The sequence below is a fragment of the Lynx rufus genome, unplaced genomic scaffold (assembly GCF_022079265.1).
Source record: "Lynx rufus isolate CCGP_SWC_20201006 ecotype Redwood Valley unplaced genomic scaffold, mLynRuf1.p SCAF_7, whole genome shotgun sequence".
Lineage (NCBI taxonomy): Eukaryota > Metazoa > Chordata > Mammalia > Carnivora > Felidae > Lynx > Lynx rufus.
In genome coordinates, this window is record NW_025814889.1 from 75,762,215 (window position 1) to 75,772,186 (window position 9,972).

Consider the following 9,972-nt stretch of genomic DNA (forward strand, 5'->3'; position numbering starts at 1 on the left):
GCAAATGACATATCAGACAAAGGGCTAGTATCCAAAATCTATAAAGGACTTATCAAACTCCACACCTGAAAAACAAACAATCCAGTGAAGAAATGGGCAGAACACATGAATAGTCACTTTTCCCAAGAAACATCCAGATGGCCAACAGACACATGAAATGATGCTCAACGTCACTCATCATCAGGGAAATACAAATCAAAGCCACACTGAGATACCACCTCACACCAGCCAGAGTGGCTGAAATGAACAAATCAGGAAACTATAGATGCTGGCGAGGATGTGAAGAAACGGGAACCCTCTTGCACTGTTGGTGGCAATGCAAACTGGTGCAGCCGCTCTGGAAAACAGTGTGGAGGTTCCTCAAAAAATTAAAAATAGACCTACCCTATGACCCAGCAATGGCACTGCTAGGAATTTACCCAAGGGACACAGGAGTGCTGATGCATAGGGGCACATGTTTATAGCAGTGCTTTCAACAATAGCCAAATTATGGAAAGAGCCTAAATGTCCATCAACAGATGAATGGATACAGAAGATGTGGTTTATATATACAATGGAATACTACTTGGCACTAAGAAAGAATAAAATCATGCCATTTGCAGCAACATGGATGGAACCAGAGGGTATTATGCTACGTGAAATAAGTCAGTCAGAGAAAGATATCTCATGTCTTCACTCACATGTGGATCTTGAGAAACTGAACAGAAGACCATGGGGGAAGGGAAGGGGGGAAAAAAGTTACAGAGAGGGAGGGAGGCAAACCATAAGAGACTCTTAATACAGAGAACTAACTGAGGGTTGATGGGGGATGGGGGAGAGGAAAAAGTGGATGGTGGGCATTGAGGAGGGCACTTATTAGGATGAATACTGGGTGTTGTATGTAAGCTAACGTGATAATAAATTGTATTTAAAAAATAAAATAAATTTTAAAAAAGATGGAAGTTATAATCTCTGGCAGCTAATTACAAAAGCCACCCCATCACTTTTGCTGTGTTCTACAAACTGAAGCAAATCACTAAGCCAGCCCATACACAAGAGAAGGGAATTATCCAAGGTCATGAATACCAGAAGATGGGGATCATATAGGGGCCATCTTGGAATTGTCCTGCCACAATGATGTAGCTATTAGTCACCATTCAAGGCTTGTTCAAAATCCCACTTCCTTCTCGAGGGCTTTTCAAGTCCCTCCTCAGCCCAAACCCATCAAAAATTAATTTAAGTTCCCTTCTTACAAGTGGAGAAACTTGACGATGTACTGGGTATTTGATGGAATTATTTTTAATTGTGTTAGGAAGCATAATGTTATTTTGGCGCTATAAGAAAATATTATTTTGGGGGCACCTGGCTGGCTCAGTCAATGGAGCATATGACTCTTAATCTCAGGGTCATGAGTTCAAGCCCCACGTTGGGCATGGAGCCTACTTTAAAAAAAATGTTCGGGGTGCCTCGGTGGCTCAGTCGATTAAGCACCTGGCTCTTGACTTCCACTCAGGTCATGATCTCACAATGTGTGGGATTAAGTCCTACACCAGGCTCCTCACTGGCAGCATGGAGCTTGCTTGGTATTCTTTCTCTCCCTCTCTCTCTCTGCCTATCCCCCACTCAAGCTTGTGCTCTCTCTCTCTCTCTCAAAATAAATAAACATTTTTTAAATGTTATTTTTTAAAAATACTACTGAAGTATTTGGAGGTAGAATATCATGATGCCCACACTTTTCCTTAAAACTTTTTAGAGTATTGGGGCGCCTGGGTGGCTCAGTCGGTTGAGCATCCGACTTCGGCTCAGGTCATGATCTCACAGTCTGTGAGTTTGAGCCCCGCGTCGGGCTCTGTGCTGACAGCTCAGAGCCTGGAGCCTGCTTCAGATTCTGTGTCCCCCTCTCTCTCCGCCCCACCCCTGCTTGTTCTCTGTCTCTCTCTGTCTTTCAGAAATGAATAAACATAAAAAAAAATAAAATAACTTTTTCGAGTATTAAGGAGAGTCAGAAGGTCATTTTCCCTTTGTTTCCCAATCTTTCTGACTAAGTAATTACTGGAAGGAAAAAAAAAAAAAAACTGGAAAGAGTTGCTTTGGCCCTTGCCAAAAATGGTCCAGAAATCCAGCTTTATATATGTGTATAAGAGGTGAGAATATATTTAATGATATAATATTTTAATGGAATAATATTTAGCAAATATCAAACTTCCTCATCTCATATATACTCACAGATATATACAAATTCACTAAAATTCTTTCATCGCTCCATGGGGCACCTGGGTGGCTCAGTTAGGCATCTGACCCCTCTTTTGGGCTCAGGTCATGATCTCATGGTTCATGAGTTCAAGCCCCACATCGGGCTCTTCTGTGACAGCACAGAGCCTACTTGGGATTCTCTCTCTCCCTCTCTCTGTGCCCCTCCCCTTGCTTGTACTCACTCTCTCTCTCTTTCTCTCAAAATGTATTCAAAATGAATAAACATTAAGGTAATATCTTCTCTGATTAAGCAAAATGCCACAAACACCACCCTAACCAAATGACCAAATTTAACACCACCAAACATGAGACAAACTGACATCATATACCCCCAATGGATGCACTGAGAAGGACACAATGTCACCCAAGGTAGTATTCCTACCAAAAATGTTGAGGGGCACCTGGGTGACTTATCGACTCAGGTCATGATCCCAAGGTCATGGGACCAAGCCCCACATTGGGCTCCACACTGTGCTTAAGATTCTCTGTCTGTCTCTCTCTGTCTTCCCCTCTCCCATGTGCACATTCTCTCCCTCTCTCTGTCTCTCTCTGTCTCAACAAAACAAAACAAAACAAAATAAAGTTTAAACTGGATCTGACCACAAGGAAACAAATGGAGGTATATTTCTAAAACAATTGGCCTGTTCTATTCAAAAATATCAATGTTATAAAAGGAAAAAAAAAACAGCTAGGAAACTGTCAGTTTTTAAAATTTTTTTTCAACGTTTTTTTATTTATTTTCGGGACAGAGACCCAGGCACCCCGGAAACTGTTGCTTTTAAGGAAACTAAAGAGACATAACTAATCTGGATCCCAGATTTTTTTTTTTTTTTAAGTCCTCAGGATATTGTTGGGACAATTGGGAAATTTTGAAATGGACTATATATTAGATAATACCGTAACAATGTTAAATTTCCTGAGTTTGATAATGTTTTGAGGTTATGGAGAAATGTCTGCTCTTGGTAAGTACGTGATGAAGTATTTAGGAATGAAGTTGACGTCTGCAAGCAACTCTCAGGATGGTTTAGCAAAAACACATAACCAGTGTGGGGAAGTGTTGACTAGAGAGTATAGATGAAATTGGATTGTTCTCGCAACTTTAAACCTGCAGAAAGTTTAAAAATCTTCCAAGATAAACATTTGGGGAAACACTACTTCAGAGTTTTCATGCCCAGCGGGAAAATACTCCAAATGAGAAAAGTGACAATGCCCTGTGTTTCCTCTAGGGGCGCCTGGGTGGCTCAGTCGGTTAAGCATCTGACTTCAACTCAGGTCAGGATCTTGTGGTTCACAAGTGTGAGCCCTGCGTGGAGCTCTGGGCTGACAGCTCAGAGCCTGGAGAGTCCTTCAGATTCTGTGTCTCCCTCTCTCTCCCTCTCTGCCCCTCCCCCGCTCACACTCTGTCTCTCTGTCAAAAATAAATAAACATTTTAAAAAATTTAAATGTTTCCCCCCAGAGGTAGGGTTGGGGGGTATGCAACAGGGAATATTTACACAATAGGCGTGCTGGGTGCTGGCAGAGCAGGGGCACTGAAAAATATTTATTTAGAGATAAAGTTGGTATTTGTCATTTTCCTCTAAACACGAGATCTGTCATGGAAATTTTCAGAATTTTGTTAGACTTATTTATTTCTTTTTTTTTTTACAGTTGAATTGTTGACTTGCTTTTCACTGCACAAGGATCGTCACCATCTTTTTCATGCTTAGAGCATCTTAATGTGCCCACACACCCACCAAGGCAAACAGACTGTGAGCTGGGAGGCAGGGAAACCAGGAAGGCATTCAAGGGGACTGAAAATTTGCAGAGAAGTCCTATGGAATTGGGGAGCAAGATACGCAGAGAGCCCAAGTCTGGGAGTCCAGGGATAAAGCTAGCTGCAATGAGAATGGAAACTTTATACTCCAGTCTCTCCTGGACTGTTTCACAGTTCATGCATTGTCATTGTTTATTTTCTTTTTGTTCCTCCTTAAATAATATTAGGTAAAGTTTTTTGTTTGCTTAAAACAAATGTGAGCCTCTCTCAGTTATGTTGAGAAGAACCAGGGGATTATGTTCCCACTGGCCCCCTTGGCCAATGTGTTCTGTGGAAAATTGATTTGCCCTTACCCTCCTTCTTTCTTCCCTTCACTCTTCCTGCCCTTTCCCTTCTCTGTTTACCGTGCCACCCCCCCCCCACCCCAAGGTGGTGATGAATGAACTCATTAGTTTGGGCTATGTTAAGGAGACCTGGATTCCAATCAATTAGGACGTGACATGGACAAATCTCAAGATGTATTCTTCCTCTCAACAAATATTCATTAATGCCTACTAGGTGGCAGGCACAATTATATGTACTGGGGATACAGTGTAAGTCAAGAAGACGCACAAGGTTTCTGCCCTCCGGCAACCTGCGTTCTAATTCAGGGAAGCAGATAGTAAGAGAAATGAATAAGAAAATTATATATCACTAAAAGTGTATTGCAGAATCTAGCTGTGTAGTATATGAACCCAACTATGTGACATTCTGGAAAAAGTCCAGAACCCAACTATGACATTCTGGAAAACTATGGAGACTGTAAAAAACTCTGTGACTGCCAAGGGTTCGGGGGAAGAGAAGGAGTAATAGGCAGAGCACCGAGGATTTTTAAGGCAATGAAACTATTCCGTATGATATTATATGGGTGCACACAAGTCATCATACACACGTCAAAACCCATAGAACGTGCAACACCAAAAGTGAATCCTAGTGGAGACTACAGACTTGGGGTGATAATGATGCATCAAAATCAGACTCCATCAATTTCAATAAATGTACCACTCTGGTGGAGGATTTTTTTTTAACATTTTATTTTCATGTAATCTCTACACCCAACGTGGGGCCTGAACCCACAACCCCGACCTCGAGAGTCACACGCTCCACCAACTGAGCCAGCCAGGGCCCTGTATATATACATATATGTGTGTACATATACACACATATGTGTACATATACACACATATGTGTACACATGTACACACATATATACACACACACACACATACACACACATATAGGCAAATACCCATACCTCCATCGTATAGATGAGAAAACTGAGTCTCAGAGAGAGCTTCCTTTTTCACCCTGTCTAAAGTAGTTGCCTCCGGGTACTTTTTATCACAGGTTCATTTCCCACAACGTACTTTTAAAAAAACAGACTTGATTTTTTAGAGCAGTTTGAGGTCTATGGCAAATCAAGCAAATCAAATGGGAAGTACAGAGTCCTCATATACCCCTGTCCCTACAAATCTTAAAAAATATATCCTCCACCAGAGTGGTATGTGTGTGTGCATGTACCTTTTTAATTACTGTGTATCTTCCCGTTCGATAAGGCATGGAACATCATCTATAATTTATGGGTAAGGCAGCTCTGAAATGGCTCCCAATGATCCCTGCCTTCCGGGATTCAACTCTTGTGTAATCCCCACCCTCCGAGCATGGGCTGGATCTAGTGACTTGCTTCTAAGGAATAAAACGCAACAAGAGTGTTGAAAAGCCGCTTCCAAAATTAGGTTACAGGGGCGCCTGGGTGGCTCGGTTGGTTAAACCACCAACTCTTGATTTTGGCTCAGGTCATAATCTGGCGGCTGGTGGGTTTGAGCCGGGCCCGCGTGGGGCTCTGTGCTGACAGTGCGGAGCCTGCTTGGGATTCCCTCTCTGCCCCTCCCCTGCTCGTGCTCTCTCTCTCTCTCTCAAATAAACAGATAAACTTTTTAAAAAGTTAGGTTACAAAAGACTACGATCTCTCTCTCCCTCAGCAGGAAGCTGCCATGATGTGTGGAAGCCCTGTGTAGAGGTGTCCAGTTAACAGTCAGCAAGGACCTGAGATGAGATCTTGCAGGATGGAACCACCAGATACAAGGATGTGTGATCCTTGACTGGATGCTGATTAGGAGATATCAGCTACAAAAGACATTTGAGGGGGCCAACTGGGGAGATTTGAATATTGACTGGAATTAGATAAAATGAAAATTAATGAAATGGAAAGGGAAACTGTTGATTGGAAAAATAGCAGGTTCTGGGGCGCCCGGGTGGCTCAGTCAGTTAAGGGTCTGACTTTGGCTCACGGTTCACGGGTTCGAGCCCCGCGTCCGGCTCTGTGCTGACAGCTCAGAACCTGGAGCCTGCTTTGGATTCTGTGTCTCCCTCTCTCTCTGCCCCACCCCTGTTTGCGCTCTGTGCTCTCTCTCTGTCTCTCAAAAAGGAATAAACGTTAAAAAAAATGTTTTTAATAAAAAGAAAAAAAAGCAGGCTCAAAACAGCATGTTCATGAGCACTAGATGGCTCAGTCGGTTAAGCACTGAACTCTTGATTTGGGCTCAGGTCATGATCCCAGGGTTGTGGGACTGAGCCCCAAGTCAGGCTCTGCACTGATGAGCATGGAGCCTCCTTAACTCCTTAAGATTCTCTCTCTCTCTCTGCCCCTCTCCCTAGCTAGCATTCTCTCTCTCAATTTCTAAAATAAACTTAAAAAAAGATTCTCTCTCTTTTCCTCTCCCCCTCTCCCCCATTCTCTTCTCTAAAAAAAGTTAAAAATTTAACATTTTTTAAAAATAGCATGTTCATTATTATCTCATTTTGCTAAACACACAGACATACTACACTTATTTGTGTGTGTGTATGTGTGTGTGTGTTGCATAAAAAAAAGATACAGTCTACCCTGGAATCCAGTAATTCCATCTTTAGGTATATATATATCCAAGAGCAATGAATTAATTCACAGTTTGTGAGATTGAGCCCTACATCGGGCTCTGTGCTGATAATGCAGAGCCTGCTTGGAATTCTCTGTCTCTCTCTCTCTCTCTACCTCCCTCTCTCTCTCTCAAAAATAAGCAAACAAACATTTCTTTTTAAAAAGAAGAAAAAGGGGCGCCTGGGTGGCGCAGTCGGTTAAGCGTCCGACTTCAGCCAGGTCACGATCTCGCAGTCCGGGAGTTCGAGCCCCGCGTCAGGCTCTGGGCTGATGGCTCAGAGCCTGGAGCCTGTTTCCGATTCTGTGTCTCCCTCTCTCTCTGTCCCTCCCCCGTTCATGCTCTGTCTCTCTCTGTCCCAAAAATAAATAAACGTTGAAAAAAAAAATTTTTTAAAAAGAAGAAAAAAACCAGAAAGATTACACTAACCAAAAGTATTAATGGTGGTAATTTCTGGGTGCTGGGAATGCCGTTTGGATTTATTTTGTTTTGTTGTTTCTCTGTATTTGTTTTATTTTCTACAATACATAAGTCCTGCTTCTGTAATAATAAAAGGCTATTTTTTAACTGCATTCCAAATACACGATAATATTATTCATGCTGCCTCAGGGGAAAGTCAGGAGGCGTACTTGCTGCATTATTCCTAAAAGAGGGAGGGGTGTGGCCGCACAAATCACAAAGGAATGAAGTACTAATCACTGTGGCATCAGGGTGTGGGGGACTTTTCAGGGGAAGTCCCCAGTGCTGAGCACGTGGGAGGTCGGAGTAGATCCCAGTATCCAGCCCACACGGTGTCATGGAAAGAACCCAGGAGGTAGAGTCTGAAAGATCTGGGCCCCACTCTGGATCAACCATTGACTGATGGTGACCTATGGAAAGTCATTTAACCTCAGAAGTGGAAAGGCTAAGAGTTAGTCACAGGACATGAACTAAAACCCAGGCCGTGACTCCGTGCAGGTCCTATCTCCTTCATGCTGCTTCCCTGCGCATGATATAGTCTTGCCCAAAAATAACAACTAACTTTTATGTAGCAATTCACGTGTTATGAAATACAGTCGTTCCTGTTGAATTCTCACAGAACCTCTTGTTAAGCAAGCACTGTTCTTTCCCCTTCGTAAGGATAAGAAAACTCCATTTCTGAGATGGTAAGACTTGCCCACAACTAGTGAGAGACAGAGCTAGGACTTGCCCTCTGATTTGCAGACTCCAAGCCCTGTGTTCTTTGCACCATGCCAGACAGCCTATCCAGGACTCTGACACCCAGCTGCACCTGTCCTCAGCCAGCACGTGCACCCGGCGGTGGCTCTGCATTCTCCGTTCTCAGCAGGATGTCATTTCCCAAGAAGGGAGAGAGGGCTCTGCACATAGCGTCCCTGAATGACCTAATACCCTTACTGGCGCTGACTCCAGGTCAAAGAAGGACCCAGACTCTTTCTGGCTCTGCGTTACCCCGAGGCATATAATGCTCCGATGCTGGGCAGCCACTGGGGTCAAGGGTCTTCCAGTCTCACTTCCCAATCTGGCTCCAGGGTGGCTGCCGGCTTCCTCTGCCCTCCTGATTCATGATGAAGGGCCACAACTCTTTGCCAGCCATCTTCCCTCCTCCCCAGGAGGCTTCTCCCCAAGGTCTGAGTCTATACTTCCTCATCTCTACCCCGTTCCTCGCCTCTCCATAACACCCCCTTCCCTCGTGTCCCTTGGAGCTGGTGAAGAAGCAGTGAGAAGCAGAGAGAGGCAATGGTGGGCCCAAGGGGCAGAGGCTGTGAGCAGTTCACATTATGCTCTCTTCAATAATTCATTCCCAGGGAGGCTGCAGGCACCATGCCCTCATTCTGGGCCGGAGAGGGCCACCACGCTCAGACCCTTAAACTGAAAGTAATGGGAGTCTGGGGTGGGGCAGAGGGCTGGTGAGAGCCAGTGGAAGGGTACTCCAGCCCACAACTGGCACCTCTCCCCCAACTCTTTGTCAGAGAGGGGGAGAGGGGCTCCGGCAGAGTGGGGAGGCGCCTGGGCGGCTCGGTCAGTTGAGTGTCTGGCTCTTGATTTCCACTCAGGTCATGATCTCACGGTTTGTGAGTTAGAGCCCCGTGACGGGCAACAGTGCAGAGCCTGCTTGGGATCCTCTCTCTTCTTCTCATTCTGCTCCTTCCCAGCTGGTGCGCACACTCTCTCTCCCTCAAAATCAATAACTAAACTTGAAAGAAAGAAAGAAAGAAAGAAAGAAAGAAAGAAAGAAAGAAAGAAAGAAAGAGAGAGAAAGAGAGAAAGAAAGAAAGAGAGGAGCATCAGGAGCAACTGACGGGGTTGCTCAGTCAGTTAAGCATCCCACCCTAGCTTAGGTCATGATCTCACAGTTTATGAGTTCGAGCCCCGCATTGGGCTCTCCGCTGTCAGCACAGAGCCTGCTTTGGATCCTCTCTCTCTGTCCCCTCGGAGAGGATCCTGTCCCCCTCTCTCTCTGCCCCTCCCCTGCTCATGCCCTCTCTCTCTAAAATAAAGAAACATTTAAAAAGAGAGAGAGAGAGAGACAGAGAGGCTCTGATCTGGGCTGAGATCAGGGGTCTGGCAAGAGATAAAGGAACCCAGAAGCTTCAGTGGGCCAGAGGGGCAAAGAGAAAGAATCCAAACTCAGTGCTTCATCCCCACTCATTCCAACTCTACGTCCAGGATTAGCCTGTCCTCCCTTCACTCTGAGCCTTCTTCTTAAGGCCACTTTCAGCCTCTTGTCAATAGCCCCACCTCCTAAAGCCCAAGTCCCCTCTGTCCCAGACTTTTGGAAGCCCTGGGATGTTTCTGCTGCCCCTGCTTGGGGAACTCTTTCCCCAAAGAGCTCTGGCCACTTAGGCCAGGAATCTGAGTCAAACATCTCAGAACAGCCTCCCAGGGATTCCCACCCCCACTCATCTCTTTCCAACTCCAGCTTCCCTGGCTAACCTCTGATGTTTACAAAGCTCGCAAGCACGTGGGAGTGAGGGAAGGACTTGAACTGGCCCCTTGGGCAGTGCTGTGATTCAGAGTCCTAAAGCATTTAG